At 43.8% G+C, this 27405-nt stretch overlaps 1 protein-coding gene across 6 annotated transcripts in view; it reads left to right on the forward strand.

Moving 5' to 3' along the window:
* RIPOR2 (RHO family interacting cell polarization regulator 2) overlaps positions 1–27405 on the forward strand; it is a 260160-nt gene that overhangs the window by 130175 nt on the left and 102580 nt on the right. Inside the window, exon 1 of one of the 6 annotated variants that reach the window (XM_036911675.2) lies at positions 22333–22495. The exons of the other annotated variants lie outside the window; for them this stretch is intronic. The gene's annotated coding sequence lies outside the window, so the exon portion shown is untranslated. Of the gene's footprint in view, positions 1–22332; positions 22496–27405 lie in introns of those variants that run through there. 6 annotated transcript variants of the gene reach the window in all.

Genomic DNA, 27405 nt, shown 5'->3' on the forward strand with positions numbered 1-27405 from the left:
AAACTGATAAAATAGTATTTGAAGAAGTATATGAAAGAATAGAATGTGCAGATATGATTTGTGGAAAGTACTTTTAACCACTTTCAGATAAATTACATGACACAAATAATAGGGCGGGGGGATTCCTCTCCTTCAACTTCTTCTGGTTTATATACTAAGGGGTACCAATGTATAATGAAGATGTCTTCGGCAGGAGGCATGCCTCAGCCCCCTATTAATCTCCATTAGCATCTCCAAACATGAAAAACAGATTAGAATTTTAAGTCAAAATAAAGCATGATAAAAAACTTTTCCAAGAAACATTGCTATTTTGAATGATCTGCACTCTACACTCTGAGTAAAAAATCGTATGCTTGCTCTGAACTCGGCTTCCAGTGTAGGGCCAGACCCCTTCTCTGGCTATATTGCTATACTAAGTAGTTTGCATACAAAAATTCTAGAGCCAGCACTTTTTAAAAATCTTTGATCTTACCATTCAGAATTCCAAACTGAGGGAAGGTAATATAGTAGAAAGAGCAAAATATTTGGACTCAAGACCTAGTTCAACTTACTAGTAGTTTGACTTTAGGCAAGTTATCTAACCCTTCAGAAGTTTCAACTTCCTTCTTCCACATGAGGATGATGTTAATTATGGTGATGATGGTGGTGGTGGTGGTGGTGGTAATGATGATGGTGGTGGTGATGAAGATGATGGTGGTTGCCTCCTCAAAAAATTGCTGTGAAGTTAAAGTTGGTAATACATGACATAATGAAAAACCATTAAGGGCTTACTATGTAAATGTCAGTTACTATTTAACTGTGATTCTCTCAGCTGTCCCAGCCTTCCAAGTCTACACAATTCCCCACTTCTACTTCTGTCCTATGATTAACAAAGACACAAGGTGGTCAGAGCAGAGCTACTGAGACTGCTCACTTCAAATGCTTTCCTGGGAATATACGGGGGCCTCTAGCTCATGAATTAACAAGCCTGGCTGTTATCTGGTCTCCGATGTGTGACCAAGCCAGGGCTCAGAATAACCCCATCATTTGGCACAGAATAAGTATGTGTGTTCCTATCCGTCTATTACATTAACCAATCTGATCTCCCTCTGAAAATTATATTGAGTATTAAAGAGTAATATATGCTATGCCAGTTTTCTTGTGGATAGAGTTTCCTTTCCTTGGTAAGGATTGCTGAAGGTGAAGAATCATAATTTAACAGTATCTTTAACAATGTGCAGGCCCTATTTCCTGGTAAATATTTACTTGAGTAAACATACCATAGTTACTGCCTCTCCCATCACCACTTCACAGAGTTCTTTCAAAAAAAGTAATTTGAGAAAAGCTTTCAATATTTTTTAAACATTTCAAATTTAAAGATAAAACCCATTGAAATTTGAATTGTATATGTTAGGACAGTATATATTTTAGGATAGTAATTCATATTTTAAATGAAACCTGCACAGCATCCCCTCTAGTAAAGTTTCGTTTTCTTCTTTCTTCCATTGCTTTTTAAATGTTTGCGATGGTAAAACCTCCTGGAGGAAATCATGATAATCTGCTTATGTGTATTTGCTTGTAATTATATTAATGGGCACACGTGTACAGGAGGAGAAACAGTAGCTTAGTTGTTTAATAATAATTCTACATGAGGCAGGGAACAAGTTACCAGGATCAACCTGCTACAAATTAATCAACAATTACTGATTGAGTACCACTCGGTAAAAGTTATGGTCAAAGTACATAACTGGTCAGTTAGGTTGGAAACGATACCAGCTGTAGCAAGGTAGACTAGGAACAGATCAACCCGAATCCTCCCCACTCCTGGAAAGACAACTGGTGATGGGTCAGAAGCATCATCCTCTGTGTGAGAAAAGCTGTGCTATCTTATCCTTTGCAACCGGGCCTCAATGCAGACGACAAAGCAAAGCACTGTGCATCTCCCTCTTATCAAAAATATGCCAGAAAGACAGGTGTTTACACCTTTATAGCCCATCAAGCAATGATAAGAAGTGCACACAGGGATCAGTGGCTTTTTGCCTTCCCTTGGCCTAGGCAGGGGTTGGCAAACCATGGCCTGCAGACCAAACCCAGCCTGGTTCCAAGCTTTGTGCAACAAGATAAACATGGTTTCTACAGATGAATATTTACAGTCAATCTAATGACAGGCAACACTAAATCTTGAACTCCAATTAAGCAAAATGTTATCCGAAAGAAAAAGAATTCTATTCTTCTCTTTAGTAGAGCAGTATTATCAAAAAAGAAAAAAAAAGAGCTCAGTTATTATCATATTCTGAATTTTGTCAGTAAAAAATATATGAAATTTTGTTTTCTTTCATGTCATATGGCAGTATCTATATAATTTCCTCATTTTTATCTCTTGGCTCATAAAGCCTAAAATATTTATTCTCTTGCTCTTTTCATAAAAATTCTGCCAACCCCAGTCTAGGTCATCCACTTCCCAATCATTTTGCTTCTTAAAGCCATTGAGAGTTTCTTAAGCATCTCTCCCACTAGCTCTTCCCCTTCTCATATCTATTGGGAGGATCTTATCATTTTTAAAAATTTGTTATCATTAATCTACAATTACATGAAGAACATTATGCTTACGAGGCTCCCCCCTTCAACAAGTCCCCCCGACACAACCCCATTACAGTCGCTGTCCATCAGGGTAGTAAGATGCTGTAGAATCACTACTTGTCTTCTCTGTGTTGCACAGCCCTCCCCATGCCCCCCCACATTATACATGCTAATCGTAAGGCCCCCTTTCTTTTTCACCCCCCTTATCCCTCCCTTCCCACCCATCCTCCCCAGACCCTTTCCCTTTGGTAACTATTAGTCCACTCTTGGGTTCTGTGATTCTGCTGCTGTTTTGTTCCTTCAGTTTTTCTTTGTTCTTATACTCCACATATGAGTGAAATCATTTGGTACTTGTCTTTCTCTGCCTGACTTATTTCATTGAGCATAATACCCTCTAGCTCCATCCATGTTGTTGCAAATGGTAGGATTTTTTTTCTTCTTATGGCTGAATAGTATTCCATTGTGTATATGTACCACATCTTCTTTATCCATTCATCTACTGATGGACAATTAGGTTGCTTAAATTTCTTGGCTATTGTAAATAGTTCTGCGATAAACATAGGGGTGCATCTGTCTTTTTGAAACTGGGCTGCTGCATTCTTAGGGTAAATTCCTGGAACTGGAACTCCTGGGTCAAATGGTATTTCTATTTTCAGCTTTTTGAGGAACCTCCATACTGCTTTCCACAATAGCTGAACTAATTTACATTCCCACCAGCAGTGTAGGAGGGTTCCCCTTTCTCCACAACCTCGCCAACATTTGTTGTTGTTTGTCTTTTGGATGGTAGCAATCCTTACTGGTGTGAGGTGATATCTCATTGTGGTTTTAATTTGCATTTCTCTAATGACTAGTGATGTGGAGCATCTTTTCATGTGTCTGTTGGCCATCTGAATTTCTTCTTTGGAGAATTGTCTGTTCAGCTCCTCAGCCCATTTTTTAATTGGATTATTTGCTTTTTGTTTGTTGAGGTGCATGAGCTCTTTATATATTTTGGATGTCAACCCTTTATCGGATCTGTCATTTATGAATATATTCTCCCATATGATAGGGTATCTTTTTGTTCTGTTGATGGTGTCCTTTGCTGTACAGAAGCTTTTCAGCTTGATATAGTCCCACTTGTTCATTTTTGCTTTTGTTTCCCTTGCCCAGGGAGATATGTTCATGAAGAAGTCACTCATGTTTATGTCAATGAGATTTTTGCCTATGTTTTTTCCTAAGAGTTATATGGTTTCATGACTTACATTCAGGTCTGTGATCCATTTCGAGTTTACTTTTGTGTATGGGGTTAGGCAGTGGTCCAGTTTCATTCTTACATGTAGCTGTCCAGTTTTGCCAGCACCATCTGTTGAAGAGACTGTCATTTCCCCATTGTATGTCCATGGCTCCTTTATCATATATTAATTGACCATTTATGTTTGGATTAATGTCTGGAGTCTCTATTCTGTTCCACTGGTCTGTGGCTCTGTTCTTGTCCCAGTACCAAATTGTCTTGATTACTGTGGTTTTGTAGTAGAGCTTGAAGTTGGGGAGTGAGATCCCCCCACTTTATTCTTCCTTCTCAGGATTGCTTTGGCTATTCGGGGTCTTTGGTGTTTCCATATGAATTTTTGAACTATTTGTTCCAGTTCATTGAAGAATGCTGTTGGTAATTTGATAGGGATTGCATCAAATCTGTATATTGCTTTCGGCAGGATGGCCATTTTGACAATATTAATTCTTCCTAGCCAGGAGCATGGGATGAGTTTCCATTTGTTAGTGTCCCCTTTAATTGCTCTAAAGAGTGTCTTATAGTTTTCAAGGTATAGGTCTTTCACTTCCTTGGTTAGGTTTGTTTCTAGGCATTTTATTCTTTTTGATGCAATTGTGAATGGAATTGTTTTCCTGATTTCTCTATTAGTTCATTGTTGGGGTATAGTAAAGCCACAGATTTCTGTGTGTTAATTTTGTATCCTGCAACTTTGCTGAATTCCGATATTAGTTCTAGTAGTTTTGGAGTGGAGTCTTTAGGGTTTTTCACGTACAATATCATGTCATCTGCAAATAGTGACAGTTTTACTTCTTCTTTACCAATGTGGATTTCTTGCATTTCTTTGTTTTGTCTAATTGCCATGGTAAGGACCTCCAGTACTGTGTTGAAAAACAGTGGGGAGAGTGGGCATCCCTGTGTTGTTCCCAAACTCAGAGGAAAAGTTTTCAGCTTCTTGCTGTTCAGTATGATGTTGGCTGTGGGTTTATCATATATGGCCTTTATTATGTTGAGGTACTTGCCCTCTATGCCCATTTTGTTGAGAGTTTTTATCATGAATGGATGTTGAGTTTTGTCGAATGCTTTTTCAGCATCTATGGAGATGATCATGTGGTTTTTGTCTTTCTTTTTGTTGATGTGGTGGATGATGTTGATGGATTTTCGAATGTTGTACCATCCTTGCATCCCTGAGATGAATCCCACTTGGTCATGGTGTATGATCCTTTTGATGTATTTTTTAATTTGGTTTACTAATATTTTGTTGAGTATTTTTGCATCTACGTTCATCAGGGATATTGGTCTGTAGTTTTCTTTTTTGGTGGGGTCTTTGCCTGGTTTTGGTATTAGGGTGATGTTGGCTTCATAGAATGAGTTTGGGAGTATTCCTTCCTCTTCTATTTTTTGGAAAATTTTAAGGAGAATGGGTATTATATATTCTCTGTATGTCTGATAAAATTCCGAGGTAAATCCATCTGACCCAGGGGTTTTGTTTTTGGGTAGTTTTTTGATTGCCTATTCTATTTCTTTGCTGGTAATTGGTTTGCTTAGATTTTCTGTTTCTTCTTTGGTCAGTCTTGGAAGGTTGTATTTTTCTAGGAAGTTGTCCATTTCTTCTAGGTTTTCCAGCTTGTTAGCATATAGGTTTTCATAGTAGTCTCTAATAATTCTTTGTATTTCTGTGGGGTCCGTCGTGATTTTTCCTTTCTCATTTCTGATTCTGTTGATGTGTGTTGATTCTCTTTTTCTCTTAATAAGTCTGTCTAGAGGCTTATCTATTTTGTTTATTTTCTCAAAGAACCAGCTCTTGGTTTCACTGATTTTTTTCTATTGTTTTATTCTTCTCAATTTTATTTATTTCTTCTCTGATCTTTATTATGTCCCTCCTTCTGCTGACCTTAGGTGTCATTTGTTCTTCTTTCTCCAGTTTCGATAATTGTGATGTTAGACTGTTCATTTGGGATTGTTCTTCCTTCTTTAAATATGCCTGGATTGCTATATACTTTCCTCTTAAGACTGCTTTCAGTGTGTCCCACAGAAGTTGGGGTTTTGTGTTGTTTTTGTCATTTGTTTCCATATTTTGCTTGATCTCTATTTTAATTTGGTCATTGATCCATTGATTATTTAGGAGCATATTGTTAAGTCTCCATGTGTTTGTGAGCCTTTTTGCTTTCTTTGTCCAATTTACTTCTGGTTTTATACCTTTGTGGTCTGAAAAGTTGGATGGTAGAATTTCAATCTTTTGGAATTTACTGAGGCTCTTTTTGTGACCCAGTATGTGGTCTATTCTGGAGAATGTTCCATGCGCACTTGAGAAGAATGTGTATCCTGCTGCTTTTGGGTGTAGAGTTCTATAGATGTCTATTAGGTCCATCTGCTCTACTGTGTTGTTCAGTGCTTCCGTGTCCTTACTTACTTTCTGCCCAGTGGATCTATCCTTTGGGGTGAGTGGTGTGTTGAAGTCTCCCAAAATGAATGCATTGCATTCTATTTCCTCTTTAATTCTGTTAGTATTTGTTTCACATATGCTGTTGCTCCTGTGTTGGGTGCGTATATATTTATAATGGTTACATTCTCTTGTTGGACTGACCCCCTTATCATTATGTAATGTCCTTCTTTATCTCTTGTTACTCTTTTGTTTTGAAGTCTATTTTTCTGATACTAGTACTGCAGCACCTGCGTTTTTCTCCTTGCTGTTTGCATGAAATATCTTTTTCCATCCCTTGACTTTTAGTCTGTTCATGTCTTTGGGTTTGAGGTGAGTCTCTTGTAAGCAGCATATAGATGGGTCTTGCTTTTTTATCCATTCTATTCCTCTGTGTCTTTTGATTGGTGCATTCAGTCCATTTACATTTAGGGTGATTATTGAAAGATATGTACTTATTGCCATTGCAGGCTTTAGATTCATGGTTACCAATGGTTCAAGGTTAGCTTCTTTAGAATATTACTATCTAACTTAACTTGTTTATTGAGCTATTATAAGCACTGGTTCTTAATTTCTCTCCCTTCTTATTCCTCCTCCTCCATTCTTCATATGTTGGGTGTTTTGTTCTGTGCTCTTTTGTGTTTCCTTTGACTGCTTTTGTGGGTAGTTGATTTTATTTTTTGCCTTTATTTAGCGTTTGGTTGTCTGCTTTCTTTGCTGTGATTTTATTTTCTCTGGTGACATCTATTTAGCCTTAGGAGTGCTCCCATCTAGAGCAGTCCCTCTAAAATACCCCGTAGAGGTGGTTTGTGGGAGGCAAATTCCCTCAACTTTTGCTCGTCTGGGAATTGTTTAATCCCTCCTTCATATTTAAATGATAATTGTGCTGGATACAGTATCCTTGGTTCAAGGCCCTTCTGTTTCATTGCATTAAATATATCATGCCATTCTCTTCCGGCCTGTAAGGTTTCTGCTGAGAAGTCTGATGATAGCCTGATGGGTTTTCCTTTGTAGGTGACCTTTTTCCTCTCTCTGGCTGCCTTTAAAACTCTGTCCTTGTCCTTGATCTTTGCCATTTTAATTATTATGTGTCTTGGTGTTGTCCTCCTTGGGTCCCTTCTGTTGGGAGTTCTGTGGGCTTCCATGGTCTGAGACTATTTCCTTCCCCAGTTTGGGGAAGTTTTCAGCAATTATTTCTTCCAAGATACTTTCCATCCCTTTTCCTCTCTGTATTTCTTTTGGTACCCCTATATTGTGAATATTGTTCCGTTTGGATTGGTCACACAGTTCTCTTAATATTCTTTCATTCCTGGAGATCCTTTTATCCGTCTCTGCCTCAGTTTCTCTGCATTCCTGTTCTCTGATTTCAATTCCGTTAACAGCCTCTTGCACCTCATCCAGTCTGCCCTTATGTCCTTCCAGAGATTGTTTCATTTCTGTGATCTCCTTCCGGACTTCATCCCTTAGCTCTTGCATATTTCTCTGAAGATCTATCAGCATGATTTTGACTTTTATTTTGAAGTCTTTTTGAGGGAGATTGGTTAGGTCTTTCTCCCCAAGCTCCTTCTCAGGGCTTGTCTCTGTTAGTCTGATCTGGATCAAATTCTTCTGCCTTTTCATAGCGATAGAGGTAGTCATGGGTAGTTGGCACGTGTCAGCTGGAAGAACTCCCTTCTTGCTGGTTTGTGGCCTTCCTCTCCTGGGAGAACAGCGACCTCTAGCGGCTTGTGCTGGGCAGCTGCGCGCAGACGGGGCCTCTGAGTCTTGCCCGGCCACTGTGGAGAAAGCTCTGCCCTGCTGCTGTGGGCGTGGCCGCTGTCGCTATGGCGGAGTCACGCTGGAGGGGGAACGGGCGGGAGGCTGTTTATCACCGTGAGGGGCCTCTGAGCTGAGCTGCCACCCAGGGGGTTGGGGCGCCCAGAGCTCCCTGGGATTCCCAGCTGCTGGGCTGATTGCGCCGGGGCACTTCCGTCCAGCGGTGGGGTCCCTGTCCCTTTAAGATTTTCAAAGGGCACTCGCTTTTCTTTGCTGCAGGGGCGCCGGCTGCGGGGACCCGCTCACAGGTCTTACTGTCCCGTTTCCCTGATATCCAGCACCCCATCATGCACTGTGTCTGCGCTCTGGCCCGGATGGCTGGGGCTGGGTGTTCGGCAGCCCTGGGCTCCGTCTCCCTCCCGCTCTGCCTGCTCTTCTCCCGCCGGGAGCTGGGGGGAGGGGCGCTCGGCTCCCGCGGGGCCGGGGCTTGTATCTCACCCCCTTCGCGAGGCGCTGGGTTCTCTCAGGTGTGGATGTGGTCTGGATATTGTCCTGTGTCCTCTGGTCTTTATTCTAGGAAGGGTTGTCTTTGTTATATTTTCATAGATATATGTTGTTTTGGGAGGAGATTTCCGCTGCTCTACTCACGCCGCCATCTTGGCTCCGCCTCTGGATCTTACCATTTTTAAATCCATATTTAAGAGGAACTTATCCTTTCTTATTGTTAAATATTCTTTATAAGATAATATATCACTATATTACATTGCTCTGTAATACCAACTGGAAGGATGTGAAAAATTAGTGGTCCAAGATAAAACCAAAGACTGATTGCCCTGAGCTGGGGAGGGCAGAGAGGGCAACATCACACAGGACTAAGGATTGAGTCTCCCAGCCCATCAGTGAATTAGGTGAAAATAGTTGGCACACCACTTACCCCTCTGCATCATTTCAAGAGGCTTTCCTCCCCATTTGACTCTTAGGGTTCACATCTCTGAGCTCTGAAGCCATTGGAAGCTTCTTGTAAGGAATGAGTGATGCGTGAGCCTGACTGAAGGCTGTCTTCTCGTATATCCATACCCACTCCTCCAAGTCTCCTGCTCACCAAGGAGTGGTAGTGCCAGGCCTCACGGGGCATCACCCAAAGAAACCACAAATTGGAAATACATTACCTTTATGTCAGGAGATTACATGAGATTAGCAGAGCTTTGATCATCCCCAGACAGAGCTGGCTCTTGCCCACTGCCCTTCTCTGTAACGCAGACCTACATGTGTCCACTTAGCCTGCATGTTAGTTCAAGGACAAGAAAGCCTTTCAAAACAGGCATGAAGGAGAGAGTGAAAAACACCGCCATACACATCCATGCACATTTAGTGGGGGCCTCTGGGCTCCTAGTTGCTAAGCATCAGAAGGACCAAGAATGTTTAGCTCTATTAGGCATCTCTGAGTGGTTCTAACTTGCTGGAAGGGAAAAATATCTTGTTATTAGAAAGAGTTAGGGAACCATTGTCCATTGTCCATGAGAATAAAAGTGCAGCCACTACAGAAAATAGTATGGCATTATTCAAAAAATTAAAAATAGAATTCTATATGATCCAGCAATGCCACTTCTGAGTATATACCCAAAACAATTGAAAGCGAGGTCTTGAAGAGACATTTGTATACCCAGGTTCACAGCAGCATTGCTCATAGTAGTCAAAAAGCAGAAGCAACCCAAGTGCCCATCAATGGCTGAATGGGAAACAAAATGTGGTTTATACATTTGATGAAATATTATTAAGCCTTAAAAAGGAAGTAAGTTCTGATACATGCAACAACATGGATGAACCTGAGGACATTAAGCTAAGTGAAAGAAGCCAGTCACAACAAACAAACGCTGTATGACAGCACTTCCACGAGGTAGCTAGAGTAGCAGAATTCATATGGACAGAAAATAGGTGGTGATTGCCAGGGGTTGGGGGAAGGGGGATGAGGAGCTGTTATTTAATGGCTATAGAGCTTCAGGGTTTTTGCAAGATGAAAGAACTCCAGAGATCGGTTGCACAGCAATGTGAATGTACTTGACACTACTCAACTGTGCACTTAGGGATTATTATGACAGTAAATCTTATATGTATTTTACACATGTATATATAGATCTCCACATTTTAAAAGGGGGGGCATAGGTACACCAACACAAAGGAGAGGAACAAGCAGTCCTGCAAATCTGCAGAACAATGTTTTTTTCCTGAGTATATCCACGTAACAGCAGAGAACTGAATTTCCATGTGAGATAGATGTGGTTTCAGGGTCCTGATTCTGACCAAGGCTGAGTATATCCGACACAATCTTAGAGAGGCTGTTTTCTTCGTGACTGGATGTGTATGAGATATCAGCATTCTTCCTACTAATTTCTGCCTAGTTGGAAGTCAGTTTTAGATTCTCTGCATAAATACTTTGAGATTAGCACTTTCTGAGGCTCCTCCAGAAAGGAGTGGCATAATTAGAAGCCATGCCCCACACCTCCCAGGAGCTTCTGAACTATTTAGGAATATAAGGTTTACTTTTTCATTCACTTAAAGAATATCCGTTGAAATGTCCACCATGTGCTTCGTTCAATTCTATTCAGGTCTCAGGATCACCAGTGAATATAACAAGCCTCAGCCCTTGTGAAGCTATACTGCAGTGGAGGGAGACAGACAGTAAAAACATGATGTGTCAGATGGACAGAAGTGTTATGGAAGAAAATTAAGTGCAGGGTAAGAAGGATAGAACACAGTGGTCAGGGAAGGCTTTACTGATAAATGCCAGAGGCTTGAAGGAACTTCAGGTCTGACCTGAAAGTCTGGGAAAGAATGTTCCAGAAAGAGCTGAGAGGTGAGTGTGGCTGCAGTGCAGCACGAGCAAGACAGAGAGAGGTAGACAACGAGATCTGAGGGGCTTCTGGGAATGCAGCTCTTGTAAAACCTTCTAGAACGCTGTAAGGATTTGAGTTTTTGTTCTATGGGAGATGAGGAGATATTAGTGGGTGTTGAGCAAAGTGACGTAATCTGATTTGCCTTTCAAAAGGATCGTTCTGATTGTTGTCCTGAAATAAAGATGGAGCATAAAGGGCAAAAGCAGGAAGGCCACTTCAGAGCCTATTGCAATGACCCAGAAGAGAGCTGATGGGACTCTCCCAAGCCTGGCAGCGATTGCATTCTGGGGATCAGGGCCAGGGTGAAGGACAGCTTGCTTCCAGGAGCCAAGGGTGACTCCGAGGCTTTGGCCCAGGCATCTGGAAGGATGACACTGCTCTTCACCAAGACAAGGACAGCTGCCAGGGGAGTAGGCTTGCAGGTGGGGAAGAGTATTGATTGCCATGACAAGGAATCGGGGGTCCAGTTTGGGACAATGAGTTTATAGCATAGATATAAATAGTGGATCATTTCATGAAGTCCCACTCCAGGTACCCAGAACAGTGGGCACTCAGGAAATACCTGTTGAAATGTTGACAATAAAGCAACATATACAATAGGTCAAAATTATTCATAGATTTATTTCTAGCGTATGAGAACTGGACAATATACCCTGTATGGTCTGTTCCATAAAACTAGGAATTCAAGAATGCGATACAAACTGTTCACATACACTAACGGAGGTTAAAGAGAAGATCAGAGGGAAAGGGCTGGGTAATTTGGGCAGGCTTCTTGGAGGTGAATATTTGAAGGAGAGAGCTTGACAACCTTGAAGGCACTGTTATGATAAATAGGATAATTGTGGAAATGCATCCAAGAACTCTCGGTTATACATGGCCTCCTGCATTTGGTGCTGTGCTCACCATGTTAAAATGCTTGCATTTCTTGCTCTTTTGCTCCAGGCCTGTATATCCATAGAATCTCAACTGGAAGAGACCTGAAGAGGTTTTTAGTCTATTCTCCTAATAGAAAGCAGGCAGGGGGGTCAATCCTGTTTCTAAAGTCCCTTTTTTTCCTTCCCCCAGGAGATTTCTCAGCCTCCCTCAGTCACACATCCCTTTAACAGGTAGGAGCTAGCAATTAACACATTCTCTATTTTAACTCAAACCCCCCAAGCTGTGTCTGCACTCACTTCTGTTTATTATAATTCTAGGGAAAGCTGTTCTTCCTCCTGTAAAACAGTCTTTCTCATCCTCAAAAGCCATTAAAAGGACACATTAACACATCAGTGACTCTCCAAACACTGAAATAGCCAGTCAAATATTTGTATTCCACCAGGCACTTGAGTTGAATAATGTATCTGTGCCAACAGGCGGGCAAGTGTATTCTAGTGGTGAGAGGCCCAAATGTCTGTGAATTAGGATATGAAACCTGGACCGGTCTACAGCTATTGTAATTGAATTCCTCTTTGAATGTGGCACCCAGAGCTGAGAGGCACTTCTCAGAGTAGCCTGTGCACATTCACTCCTCCAAAACGTGCTAGTGCCCGGTGGTTAATATCCTCATTCTGACGTAGCCCCTGCGCTGGGTGCAGAGAACAAGCGAAAGCAGGTGTGCACATTTATCTTCCTCAAGGAGTCCCATGAGGCTGCCTGAGACAGGATCAGCCGAAGAAGAGGCTGCAGTAAAGCTTTCCTTCCCCCACTAGGCAAGGGGACAACTGTTTCGGTCTCTTCCTACTGCTGCTAATGAAAAAATAACCGGATCCAAGGAAAGATACTTAACAGCAGATTGTTTGGCGCAGCCGCTTTCTCTGGAGATTTCCTTAAACCAAAGCACTTTGATTTGTTACCATTGCTGTGATATTTTCACCTCCAGCACCCTTAGCTTGAATGACCTGTTTTAAATGTGACAGCCAGTGACATTCCAGGGGTGTGAATAATTTATTAGGTTCAAGAGCACTGTCAACATAGTAATATTACAGAAGCCTTGTCTGCCTGGCTAATTACAGAGGGGGACTGCGCTCCGTCCTGTTGTCCCAGCTCTTATCCAAAGCTGCCAGGGATATGGATTGTGTGTCCTCAGAGAAGGAAAGAAAGGGAAATGGGGCCAGGCCTGGTTCCTGCTACCAAAGAAGGCTCTGTGGGCTGAGCAAGCTGTGCTGAGTCAGATTTCCACTTGCACCTCTGCAAAATAAACCTGTGCTGGTCCAACGAGGGTGGATCTTGCATTCAGCATCCCTTTGCATAAAATGTATGTTGGGGGGATGGGTGGGGGCTTAGGCTGTGAAAGGGGAATGGATCTTGTGTCCAGCATCCCAATTTTGCATAAAATTTATGTTTGGGGGGAGATGGGAGCTTAGGCCGTGAAAGGGAGGCTTGGTAAGGAAAGAGGCACTAGACCCTGAAGCTAGCATCACATGGTTTCCAGGGAGGCACAGGCCTTTTAAACACATAGCTGGATTCACAGCCCAGGAGCCAGAACATGAGAGTTACCACAGAAGGGAAAAGGGTGCTCAGCCAGGAGGAACCTCAGTCCTGGCGTCAGCACGTGTACCCTGTGTTTGAACATGCTGTGATTCTCTCCCTAGCTCTGCCTGCAAAGCAGGGATGGTTCATTTACCTCACAGAGACCCACTTCAGATGCAATGAATTGGCTCCAAAAAAATACCCATGAAGACCATCAAGGCTAACAGCCAGTGATGAAGTTTTAAATAATACAACCTCTGGGCCCCTAATTCCTTCTAAAATCACCTCCTGAAGTTAAAGGTCTCAATTTTATGAATTAGGGAAGAATTGACCTTTGGAAAGTTATTTGCATATCTTACCATCTGGGAATGGTAAGAAGGAAAGGAATTAAACAGGATCATGTGCAACAGCTCGGCTAAAATTGGAAGAAAAATGAAAATAAAGGCGTTACCTAAAGAAGAAATATTTTAAAAGTATGCATGACTGGATAAAATCAAAATTTAACATTTTTTTTCAATAATTGATAGGCAATTATTAATGTGTATCAATCAGGACACTATCAAGACACTGATGGCTCTCTCAAATGTCAATAATCCAAGGCAGGTTTATTTACAAAGAGATGACTTGCAAAGGTATGGGTGGAGCGTGAGGGAGCCGGAGGGCCAGGTGAGGCTAGGGCCACTGCTGGGCCCCCAGGGGGGAAGGGGAAGAAGTTGCTAGAACCAGCAGGCGCAGAAAGGGCTGCCAGAGGGAGCAGCCATCCGTGCAGGGACACAGCCAGCCCAGTATGATCTCACGGGGAAGAGCCAGTAAATTAATATCTTTACCTCACTCCCTTCCCTTTTTCTTTCCTGTCCCTGTTGGGCTTGCCATTGGCCAAACCCAGCTGGACATCACAGGGCAGGACAGGCGTTGATGTGGTTCCTATAGGAGCCCCAAGGGCAGAGAACAGGAGAGGGCAGGGTGAAGAACGGACAGGAAGGAACACCATGGAACGATCCGCAAGCCGGGGACTGCATGGGGCTGGGGACACAATATTCATCGACCACCTTGGAGAACCTCTCAGACAAATCTCTTCTCTTGCATTCTCCCTGATAATGAGAGAAAAGGAAAGGGTTTATTATGAAGTGAAAGTCAATTGAGAACCTTCGAAAAAGCCTACATGTCAAGTACCTAGCATTGTGTTTTTATATATATATACATATATATATATATATACATTCATTTTAATTATTTTGTACTTACTTTACTATCTTGGTGCAATCATACTTACTAAATTAGATTTATATTGTTTACCTTCAGCCATATGGGGTTCATAGCTATAGGAATTTGTAAAGTTAACGTTCTGTCAAAATGTTTGTCAGTATACATCAGAGGTTCTCAAAATGTGGTCTGAGGACTCCTGAGGTTTCTCAAGGCACTTTTAGGGGGTTCCCATGGTCCTCGATAATTTTTACAAATATAAAGAGGTTTTGTTTATATTTTGTACATAAAAATATATATGTATAATATACATATGTTATACAAAATATAAAATAACTAGTCTAGGTTATGTTATTGTACAATGGGTATTGAGACCAAAAAATTGGGAACTCCTGGTCTAAATTATATTTTTGCAGCAAATGACCTCCACATCATAATAATGTATGAGAAATCCAATCTCAAGTTTCTGGATGGAAAGGGATTGTTTGCTACATTTAGGGCATCTTCTATTTCCTGTCAGCTTTGAACAGTTTGCTGACTATCTTATACCCATGCAGCCCTCCAGGTTACTTGGTGCAGAAGCTGGAAGTGAGGGTGGAAGTGCGGTTTGGGACTGGGATCATTCGCCCAAGTGCATAGGCCTGATTGCATCACCCTTGGGACATTCATTCCTGCGACATATTAAAATGCTAAGGGTGTTGGCCAAACAAGTTTCCTATCGTGCAAGGAGATATGTGTGATAATGGTAAGGAAGTAACAGCCTGAGATGTCTACCCCCTTGAGGAACTTATCTTCAGTACCAGACATGAGCAAAGGAAAATGGGGTCTTGCTCTCTCTCAGCAGTTCAGAAAGCAGCAAGCAAGACCTGGCTGTTATTTGCCAGGTTGAACATACTTCTGTAGGTTGAGCTGGGTATGCTCTTTTTCCAGGGGAAAGGGTGACAGAAGCCAGCAGGGGCTTTATGTGCTTTCATTCCTCATTTAGTCAATACTTATTGACTACCCCCTATGCTTATTAATACAGATATTACAATACTGTAAATGGCACCAAGCATAGTTCCTGATATCAAGGAGCTTAAAAACTAATGAGGGGATGTGAGCCAACTATCTATCTACGACAGAAGGAAGGCATGTGAATGGATCTGTACTCAGGGGATGCAGTGCTTACAGGAGGACCCGGGTAGAGCATGGAGGGCCAAGGAAGGCATCATGAAGGAGGTAGTGTTTGAGTAGAGCTATATAGGATAGGCAGGATTTTTGGACACAAACATCAGAGGTAGGAGAAAAAGTGATGCGCACTCCTCAGCAGAGAATTTCCAGGCAGTGGAAATGGCCTGAGCAAAAAACTAGAAGCAGGAATTGTCAAATGTTAGCCACAAAAGGAAGCATGGCAATCAAGTTGTCCAAACCCTTCATCTGACAAGTGATGATATTAAGATGACAAAGATAAGCTTTGCCCTGAGTTTCCTATTGGCAGAACCAGAATAGAACCCAGGTGTCTCAATGAAAAGCCCAAGACTCTTTGCAGGGCTGTTCCCTGGACACTGGAAATAGTAGGAGGAGCTAGAGCTCAGGGATAGCATTGCAGAGCAGTCAGGGGTCAGCTGAAAAGGCTTTGGAGTCACCCTGCAGTGCCAAGGGGCTGGGCACCTGTTTGCAGACCTGTGCTTCCCAGAGTGTGTTCCGAGACAACTGCCCCAGACCGCCTGCATGCTTGTTAAAGCAACCCGATGAGAATGGGAGAGGAGGGTGACTTGAAAATCTGCATTTTAAATTCCTACCCAGAGTGATTCTTATGCACTTCATAAATTAGAAAATTAAAAATAAAGAAAAAGAGAGAAAGATTGGTCAGGGCCGCAAGTGAAGAATTTAGTAGACATGAGCAAGGTGGAGGGTAAAGAGCTACAATATGAAACAGATGTTCAGGAATCTTCTAATTGGCAGCATTCCAAGCCATGATTTGGCCATGCATTTGGGTGGCCAAATGCCTATAGAAGAATGTACAGAGATTGAGAAAGAACTTCAGTATCATGGGGTTAGACCTGCTATCCACGTGGGTATTAAGCATCACAGTCATAAAGAGAGATTAGGTGTCAGTGGTACCTGGCTACTTCTCTCCAGGACCAGTCATCTAGACCAGAGTAGAAACCAGAACATACCAGCATCAAAGGCAGAAGGAATATATAAAAATGTAAATGGGTAGGGGTTACTAGATATAGCCAAATATTTGAGACCTTCTATTCAGAGCAGCAATTTCACTTCATGATGCAATGGGTCTTAACACGTGCCCTCAGTTCCTTATTGTATGTCTGAAGCTCTAAGTCAGGAAATTAAATTGGTTGCTTTTTTGCTTTCCTCTGATGGATTATGTATTTACTAGGATTGATTGGTGACAGAAAGACTAATCAGGCTGGCTTGATTGATTGAGTTTCCTAAACACAAAACTGGCTTTTAAAAATGCCCATGAAAGAGCAGAATAGTATTCAGTTATTGAAAAAGACCATCTTCAGTGCTGCTAAAGTTCAAACACCCTGTTTAATGACACACAAAAATAATCACAGCTCCCACAGCACCCATAGTACTTCCTCTTTCATAACACCTGCCTCAGTCATTTACAGCTGTCCTCATGCCAGGCTCCACGAGATGGGGTTCATGACTCTGTGTTCACCTCTGTGTTTCCTGCCTTTAACAGAGTGTGTGGTGCCTGAATTGAAATAATAGCTTATAAGAGAAGGAATGGAAGCAGTGAGAAATTAACTGCATGAGGATGAAGACTTCGGTAACCACAGCAGGGGAAGCAACTTGAGAGGCTGTGTGAAGATTTTAGACTCAGCACCAGAAGACCATGTTTCTGGTGCAGACTTATTTTTGGCTATGTGACCTTGGGCACATCACTAAACTCTAAGATTTGTACCAGACAATCCAATAATGGTAGACCTGTGCTGCCTGGTTCCTCACTCATGCATGTACCTGACCATTAGGAAGGATCTGTACTAGGAACTATACGGGCTACAAAGTCACCCAGGACAGATCCCATTGCCAGGAGCTTCCAGTCCAGTGAGGGAAATGGGCCCTGTGTTAGGCCTTCACCTTCCATACTCCACATGCTGTACTCCTTGAGGGAGAAGCTCAAGGGGGGATGCAGTGTATTATTATACTCACTTCATTCCTGGTCAGAGCTTCAGTCCCAAAGCTGGTCCACTGAGCAAGGCAGCCTCAAGGGAAATCTAGGGCAGCAGCCTGGAAAACCACTCCATGCCTCTCTTGACCCATGGCCTCTAGCTCTGTATGCATATGTCCTTGACCCCCACATTCATATCCAGTCCTCCGCAAGATACCCCCCGCCCAAAAGAGGAAATCAGGGTGGTGAGTGGTACATACTAAAGAAAGCATTAAATTTTTTTCACCTTTGACTTTGAATAACAGCTTCACCTTTGTGATCATGAGCAAGTAAGTTACTTACTCATTCTCTCAGAGCATCAGTTTTCTTATCGTTCAAATGGGGGCAGTAATAGAAAAAGGGATTGTTATAGGCTTTAGATAATGTCTGTAGAACACCTAGCATCATCTACATTTCTCCTTTTTTCTTCTTCTCTCTCCCTGCCATACTACATTTGTACTATATCTACCATAGTCCCTTCCTCATCAGGAAGGTAGTGGAGTTAGAAAAAGTGGGTGTTATGGAATGAATGTTCATGTCCCCCAAAATTCTTATGTTGAACTCCTAACCCCCAGTGTGACTGTATTTGGAGTAGAAAAGTAATTAAGGTTAAATGAAATCATAAGGGTGGGGGCCTGGTCCAATAGGATTAGTGTCCTTATAAGAAAATACACCAGACTTGCTCACTTTCTCTCTGTGCACATGCACTGAGGAAAGACCATATGTAGCAAGAAGGTAGCCTTCTGCAAGCCAGGAAGAGAGACCTCACCAGAAACCAATTCAGGTGGACTTTTATCTTGAACTATCTGTCTCCAGAACCATGAGAAAATAAACTTTTGTTGTTTAAGCCACCCAGTCTTTTTTTTGGCAGCTTAGTAGAAGATTATTAAAGTGAGGAAATGGAAAGTCTACTTTTCTCCAGAGTAAGTGTTAGGCCCTGCTCCTCCCCACAGATTTTTCCTTTTTAGCCTATTGGTACTGAAGCTAATCTGCAGTAGCTCTTTACCCAGTCACCCCAAAACTTCTGCATATCTGTGCTTCTTTCCAAGTCTCATTCTACAGAGTGAGGTAAATGGAAAAATGTTTGGAATCAAACTCTACACAAATAGCTGTAAGACAAGGTAGAAGGTGCTAAGCATGTCAAGAGATGCTAAGATCTAAAAGGTTGTGAAAGTTCTGAAGTGACAGGGCAGGGAAAGTGGCAAGGGTTCTAGAAAAAAGACAGGAGTATGTAAAGTGAACCTTGATGAGCAAATGCAGCAACTGGGAAATGGGCAAATGCTATGCAGATGGAGAAAGGCTGGGGTTGGGGCTAACAAGGGAAATAAAAGAATCAAGGTAAGAGCAAAGGAGTGTTCCAGAGTGGCAGTTATTCATCTCTGATGCAGTAAGTAGTTACTGAGCTCTTGTTCTATGCTGGGGATACAGTATATAAGGCAGAAATGGTCTCTGCCCTTATGATCTTAGTCCAGTAAAAGAGACCAGAAACACGTAAAAAAACAAATAAAACCATTATAATTTACATTTATGGCTATAAAAGTCACAGGGTATTGAAAAAGAATAACTGGGGGGAAGAATATACTTAAAGAAGTATATTCTAGGGAAGACCTTTCTGGGAAGTGGCTTGGTATGTTTAAGGAACTGAAAGAAGGTCCTTGTGATCTAAGGTTAGTTAGTGAAAGGAAGGAAGGAGGCGTGAGTAAGGCTGGAAGGACTAGAAGGGACTGGCTTACCGGGATCTTGTAAGCATTGTTCTGTAATAAATGGGGAACAAATGCAGGATTTAAGCAGGAAAGTGGCAATCAAGTAGTTTATATTTTAAAAGATTACTCTTCCTATAATATTAGTTATCTATATTGCTGCATAACAAATTGTCACAATTAGCTGTTTAAAACAACACATGCTTATCCCACAGTTTCTGTGGGTCAGAAGTCCAGACACAGATGAGCTTCAGGTCACTCACCAGGCTGCAGTCAAGGTGTGAGCCAGAGCCGGGGTCTCATCTGAAGACTGAACTGAGGAAAGATCCATGTTCAAGCAGACACGCCTGTCGGCTGCCCTCGGTCCCTTACGAGCTGTTGGACAGAGAGCCTCAGTTCCCTGCCACAGCGTCGCCTACATGGCAGCTTGCTTCATCAAAGCCAAAAGAATGGAAGTCAAAAATCTTTTATAAATGTCTTGGAGAGAAAAATCAACAGGTCTTAATGAGTTGAGTGTGGAAGATGAAGGAAAAGGAGGAATCATAATTACTTCCAGGTTTCTGGCCCTCTAGCAACTGGCTGGATATTGGGGTCATTTGTTTTACTGAGATTGTTAAGCATAGGGAAAGAATGGGTTTCACATATAGGGAAGTGAATCCAGAATTGGCCTGCAAAAAATTAACAGGAATTTTTAGATAGGGACTTGGATATCTGACCTTAGAGGAGAGTTGAGTTGGAAGTGTAAATCTCGGACTCTATCATATGACCATGACTTAAAGCCCTGAATGAATAGATGAGGCCCCATTGCACGGGGCCTTGAATGCCTATGTAAGGTGTGTATGGGCACATCATCCTAGTACCCCGTTTAGTCCTTTAAAAAGTGCTCCAACCTACCTTTAGAACGGTCTGTCCCTTCAGTTGCCCCAAGTCTATTTTTAAAGGGGAGTATACAGGTTCCATCCCCCCTCCTGCGGGTTTTGCTTATTTTTAGGGTAGGATGAGGGAGTATATCCTTCGACTTAATCCTACTTTGCCTTACAATCTATTTTACCATCGTCTCGAACAATATCATTCAGCTCCAACACTGCTGGTATTTTTATCTCCATTTAGGTTGTAAAATCTTTGAGTGGTGGTGGTGGGGTAGAGGGGAGGGTGTTCTTTCTTTTACCTCCTGTCTCTTCCTCAGTTCTCCATAAACACTTATTGTATGAACGAATGTTTCAACAGCAGTTTTATTTACGGCTGCCAAGAAGCAAAGGGCACTGGGGGAAGACCTTCAACAGTTCAGACCTTTGTGACAATCAGATTTATTTAGCTTGGAAAAGGCTGGGAAGTCACCAGATATGCAAAAGGGTGTAAGAATGGAGGCAGAGTAAGGGAACACCCTGAAAACCTGGGCTCAGGTTTCAAGTATCAACAGGAATACAGCAGGGATGAAGCTAGGTCCTGCCTGAAGAGAAGAGCAAGGACCTGTTACAGACAGCGTAATAGGGCCGCCACAGCCCAGGTTTTGCAGTTGCCACAGTTTGCACATGTATCTAAAGTTGATTAATTCTGTTACATTAGATGTCACGTTAACTCTCTTGTATCTTGGTCTTCCCATCCCTGAAATGGGAATAATAAAATCTACCAGTGAATTAATGTCGGGAATAAATGCTACAATGTTTGCAAAATATCTGCTCTAGACCCTAGGTGATATGAAGATAGTCAATAAACTGTAGTGTTTGGCTTGGTAAGAATTGGCTCAAGTCAACCAAACTCACTAGGGACTCACGTATTGACCAGAACACCAATATTGAAAACATAGAGTGAATAACTTGCCATGCAGACTACAATGTTCATGTCATGTGTTCAACACATTCTCTCCCATGAAGGGATGTCTACATGGAAAGACTGAGTGCTAACAGCAACTATTTTCTAAGTTAGACAAAGGGCAGAGCCAGATGGGTGTCTGGGAAAATGCAGATGTAATGTAGGGCTCAGACTGTCAAGGCCCCTCACGGTTCCGGTTGCTCTTCATGGTCCAAGGCAGACACAGTGACCAGTGCTTGCTTCAGGGTGTCCTTTCTAGGCAGCAAGCCTACCTGGCTCCTGTTGTATCTTTAGCTGGGTTTTGACATAGTGAATTAGGCTATGGTCTTGGCTGACGGCATTCCCGGCCTGAGGGTGCCGTCTCCCCATCTCACCTAGATGTGGGGGTTTCCCCTGTTGACACAGTCTCCTAGGACGTTGCCTTTTGGTCAATGTCTAAAATCACTGATTCTTACTCTTCTCTCACAAAATGACTGAATCCCAAGTTAGGGAGTGAGGATGTACCTTGCAGTACCATTCTTTTTAGCACTCTAAATTCACAATTTACCCAGTATGGTGGCATTACAGATGAGGAAACCGAGGCATAGCAGGGACTCCCTATTTATGAACAGAGGCAGAGACCTTGTCTTCGGGTCCTTGTGGATCCCAGTCTCATATTATCCACACCAAAAGATATTTTATGGAATGTTTTGCCAGACAGACCCCCCACTTTTCCTAAAGGAAAGCTTTATGTATAGTTAAAATCCACCAAAACAAAATAAAAAGCAACTCTATTTTTCCCAATGATCATGAGATCTCTCTGCCCGAACAGCCCTAAGGGAGCGCCCAGGGGGGCTTCCCAGCACCATCAGTCCTGGGGTGACCAGCTGCACCTTCCCGGGCGCCGCCCTCCCCCCGCACCCCCGCCTCCTGTTGGTGTCGGTCTCTGTTCCAAATCCCAAACGGTCGGCGGAAAGGGCCTCTCGCTGCCCTCTCCCCCCACCCGGCTCGCCCCCAGCGCGAATTCCGCGGGTGACTCCCGGCGGCCCCGCCCGGCGGGGGGCGGACGCGGAAGCGCAGCCGCGGGGCTCGCGCTGAAGTGGCTGCCGAGCCGCGATCCCCCCGCCCCCCGCCCGCCCCGCCGCCCTCGCGCCCGCCAGCCGCGCAACTCGGGGCCTCCGCGCCTGCACCCCAGCGGGCGAGCTCAGGTGCCCGCGGAGCCAGGGGCGGGCGGCCCGGCCAGTGCGTCGGTTCGGAGGCTGTAATGAGCCCCCGAGCCCCGTGTCCCCTGTCATGACAAGGACGCTTCGCCTTTAGGTACGTGCGCCGTCTGTTTGTTCTTTTTGCCTCTGGTGTGTTTATTACCCGGGCGAGGTCTGTGTGTCGAGAGAGCGCGTTGCACGTTGGCGAGCCGCTGGCCCTGGGGCGGCCTCGGCTGCCTCCGCCCGGTTCGGGCATCCGATGCCTCCAGGCTGGAGGCGCGGGGTCGCCCAGCGGAAGGGGCGCGCGCGCTGCGGCAGCAGAATCGAGGGACGCCGGGAGGGTGGAAGGCCTGGCGGGGAGGATGGCTAAGGAGCCCGCGGCGGTGCCCAGAGCTGGGGCTTTTCTAAGGCGGGGGCGCGCCCGGCCCGAGGAGAGGTGCCCTGGGTTGGGGGGTGCGCGGTTGCAAGTGTCCTCGGATGGGGTTCCCGCGTGACCCGCCGCTACCGAACGGCTTCCGGCCCTCGCATCGCCCAAGGGAGCCCAGCTCAGGTCTGGGGTCGAGGTCTCAAGGGTCTGAATTTGCCCACAGGCTGGCCGCCCGGGTTGGGCTTGGCTAGGACGCATCCTGTCCCCGGCGTGCCTGAATCCCCGATGGGCCGTGTGTGATGAGGGGTAGAGAATTAGGAGGAGGGCAAGAAAGAGGGATGTGTGGCGTCGATGCCGATCGTGTCCGGAGAGGTGGGAGGAGGGGTGACGCACCTGCGGACAGGGCACCCTGGGGTTTCCGTAGCTTGGGAGGGTTTGAAGAAGGGAAGCATCTGCTATTCTGCTACCGCAAGGTTGTAGCACTTCCTGCGCCCCCTCCCCCAGGGTAGTGGGGATCAGGTAGAGAGCCTCGTTTTAGAAGTGAGTAGGTGCTGTTTGAAACTGGTCATGGGGAAGCCATCCAGATGTTACAGTGGCAGACGCACTGTGCATGTCCCCGGTGTGAAGGGACAGCTCCCTGGGGATCAAAACAGCAAGTGGAGCGCGGGGAGGGCCAGGCTGCTGGGGCGGAGGTGAGGGGCTGCCCCGGGGAGATCTGTCGCATCGACGACGGTTCTTACCCTGAGGGTGCCTGGTGTGGCTTGAGTGACTGAGGAAATGTTTAAGCTTTCCTTCAGGGGGAGACAATCATGACAGTCTTAGAAAATATGTTGGGGCTGTCTTTCCTCTCTGCTCCCTCCATCTTACATGCTCATGTTCACACCCTTCAAGTTACAGGACTGAGACTCATCATTGCCCCATTCCCAAAGAAATTGTACTTAGTCTTCTCTGCCACACTGGGCTGGGCATCTTGTGTGAGCATTTGCCGCTTTGTTGTCTGACAATCATTTCTTACTGTTTGTTTTCTGTCCTGAACATCTGGCTCTAAGAATGTTCCTCTTCTCCTTTCCGCCCTCAGCCTAGTGTTCCTGCTCACTTATTTCCCATCTTCCTCTTTCTCCTCCAGCCTTTTTGGATCAGCCTCTGCGTTTGCCCACTGACACCCATTGTATCTCCATCAAACTGTGTTTCGGTGCTGTCACAAACAGGGATGTCAGCCGTGACTCCAAGCAGCAGCAGCGTGGGGTTATTCTCCAGTGGTTAATTAGGAAGCAGCTTGTAACTACCCTTCTCTTGCAGGAACAAACTGCAGGGGTGTGTCTCCTCTGGGTGGGCAGCTAGAGGGAAGGGCTTCCTCCTCTCTTCACTACTTCCTGAGCCGAGCTCCTGTGCCCAGCTCCCCCATCAGTTGAGATACTGCCTAATCGTGGCTGTTCCCAGGAAGGTAATGCATTTGTCTTTCCAAAAATCTGCTGCATCCAAACATCTGAAAACCTGAACATTGGAGAATCTGTTTAGTAAAAGCATACTGAGTGTGTTGCTTTTCCTAAAAACCCCAGTTGGTGTCACTACTCTCTTCCACTGAATCTCCAGCGGGAGATTTTGCTTTGAATATTTTATCTTCAGTATAAATATAAAGAAATATCAAGTTAGAGAAAGGAAAACCCAAAAGCACACACTAGGGGCTTGCACCGAATTCTGAGTACCCTAACACAGATTCCAGAAACAGCTGTCCTTCCTTCTGTTGACTGCAAAGTAAAATTATTTCCAACAGAAAAGGGACCAATCCCCTTTCAAGGGTGACCTGGAGAAGGCAAGGGGTCTGGGAAGGAGATATATATGTATCTATGTCTGTACATGGTGGTAGCTAAACTCACACAAAAATTCCACTCTTTAGTTTTGAAGTCCACTGACTTGGGTCCCTGTCCATGACTGCCAGGTGTCCTTACCCTACATCTGGGGTCACAAAATGGAAACATCCCTACTGTGGTAAAACCCCACAGCCCAGCTGTGACACCACACATGCCCACTTCTAAATGCAACCAAGTCACTTCTCTTTCATATTTTGGCTTAGTTCAGATTATCGGCTCACTCCCTTGTGTCCAGAGAGAGAAACCCAGCAAAGGCCACTGTGGAGAGTAAGCAGTGCAGCCTGCGCTACACACTAAGCGGTCGGATCAGGCGAAACAAGAGTCCTTGCTGTTGAAGAGTTTGCAAACCAGTGTTTTATTTCCCTGTTCATTGCATTCAGTGGGTTAGGGGGGTGGGGGGATAAAAAGCTGTGTTGTTTTCATTATGAAAAGAAGTCAAAAGTCTAAAACCAGTCAGTGTCTTGCTTTACTTGGGAGGAGGAAGTGGTGGTAGAAGTGAAAGTCAGTTTTATTTACACAATGGTTGCTCCTCAGGGCGATGGCAAATTGGACTTTCCACTTAGGCTTCCTCTGCAGTGCTGGCCAGTGAACAGCTTCTTTTCCAAGGCTATTTTCATCTTCCAAGCAGAACTCCATGAGCTGGAAGAGATAGACAGCTTGTGTTTGTGGCTATTCAACCAGAAAAGAATACCAGCTGAAAACAGACAATGAAGAAAGGGAATTGGGGCTGGGAGTGGGGAAAGGAGGTACAGATAGGCGAGCAGCACATAATTGGATCCCCAAAGGCAAACTAGATGCAGAATGGTGTCATAAAGCAGTTGTCCTGCGAACACCCCACAATGTGATTATTAGAAAGATCTGTTCAGAAAAGGAAGACGATTGTGAGTATGTGCCTTTTCATCTGGAAGAAACCCTCTTTTGGCTTCATTTCTCTCCATTTTCTAAATCATATCCTTATAGGCAGTTTCTCAAGACATCACTTTCCCCCTGAAAATGAAAACCTCACTATTGTGCACAGGGAAACCTTAAAGTTGATTCAACTGAACAAAATCACTCAACACTTGTGTGTTGAATGGATTCATACGGAAACCCCCACACGTCCTCTTCCCACTTTGTATCTGCTCTCTGAGGCCGAGTTTCTCTCTAGGTTCAGGTCCGATGATGTTTTGGAGATAGTACACTCATTCCACTTTAGTTGGAAATGTTCCCTAAAAATAATCGATGTTTTTCTCAGAGAGTGGCTGACTATCTAGAAAAGATTGTTTTGTATGTGGTCCAATATGGAGTGGCCCTTCCTCAGGGAAAACCCTGAACACCATCAGGAAAAGGAACTGCTCCGATTTGTTTTATCATGCATTGTTTACGTGACATGGATGGGTCTTTTGTGGAGATGAATGTTTTCACACATTCATTACACTAACTAAAAAGGAAATTAGATTTTTTTCAACAGTGAAAGCAAATGAGGTGCAGTTTTCTGTGTAGTGTTCATGAGATCAAAACGAGGGCTCTGCCAGACCATGGTGGGGAGGAGTCTTAGACAAAGGGAATATGCTTTCATACCGTTTAGCATCCTTAAATATAATAGTGATTAACAGTCATTTTTATTTCTGATGTGGATTTGAAGTCCAAGTCTGCAGTGTTATGTAATTCAGGGGGGTACTAAATTTTTTCAACTTAAGCACATGTTTACTGGGCAACTGTTCCAGGATCTGGACAAAGTTATATCTTTCATTCAATATAAAAGCATAAGATGCTGATTCTATCTTCTAGGGAGCGCCTAGGGAAGTGGGAAGAGCCCAGTTATACTGGACAGTGTGCTTTCCACATATGTCTTGGTTTGCCCTGTACATCTGCCGTTATAGCATAATTATTAATACCACCCTCTTTCACTCAGAAATGGACTGGTTTGGACAATAAGTTACATGGAATTAAGGGCTGTGAAAGGTCAGAGGGAAGAGAAGAAGGCTGTGATTGGAGAAGTCAGTGACAATTTCATTCATGTGCCTATTGTAAGCTTACAAATAAATGGAAGGGAAAAGGGAAGATTTACCAGACAAGAAGACTAGGAAGACTGTGAGCTCCCTGGGGACACATGTGTTCCTGTATCCTCAGGGCTTTTATGCTGCCTAGCAAATGTAGACATCAAATCTTAACTAATTGCCTGTGACCTAGATTTAAGATCAAGACCGAAGTTAGTTTCCTAGGACAGTGAGGAGGCATGCCTGGCAAGGAATTTCAGATGGGAACAATTATAAAATAAGGCTATTAAAAAGTATGCTGAAACAAAGCCAGCAATGACTGTACCCAAAAATAATGTCTTATAAGTCTGTCTTGTATGTGCCGTTTATCTTTTTGGTTTAATGCTATTAGCTTTCACCTGTAGCCCTGGAAGTGGTCCCTTCCTTCTCAAAGAAAGTGTTCAGAAAGGAACTGAAGGAACAATGACTCCATTCTCTCTGAGCTTGTCTCATTCTGTCCTTGTCCTCTAGGAGGACTTTTAGAAGGAAAGCAAGGGCAGCAAGGGGGAAGGGTGCCTTACAAATACAAAAGCAATGCACATGTATACAAAGAGCACACACTTTTGGCCTTTTCTTAATAGAGAAATAAATTCCAGTGACAGTTTCCTGAAGTTAGTGCTATTCCAAGAGGATATTCTCAGTACAGCATTTGATTTCCCTACTTTTTGCTACATACAAAGGCCTAGAGTGATATGCCCTTGGCCTTAACTGCGATAGTCTACCTTCTGATTAATATGACACATACTAGGTGCCCTGCTGATATGTGGAG

The sequence above is a fragment of the Manis pentadactyla genome, chromosome 16, assembly GCF_030020395.1.
Source record: "Manis pentadactyla isolate mManPen7 chromosome 16, mManPen7.hap1, whole genome shotgun sequence".
NCBI lineage: Eukaryota > Metazoa > Chordata > Mammalia > Pholidota > Manidae > Manis > Manis pentadactyla.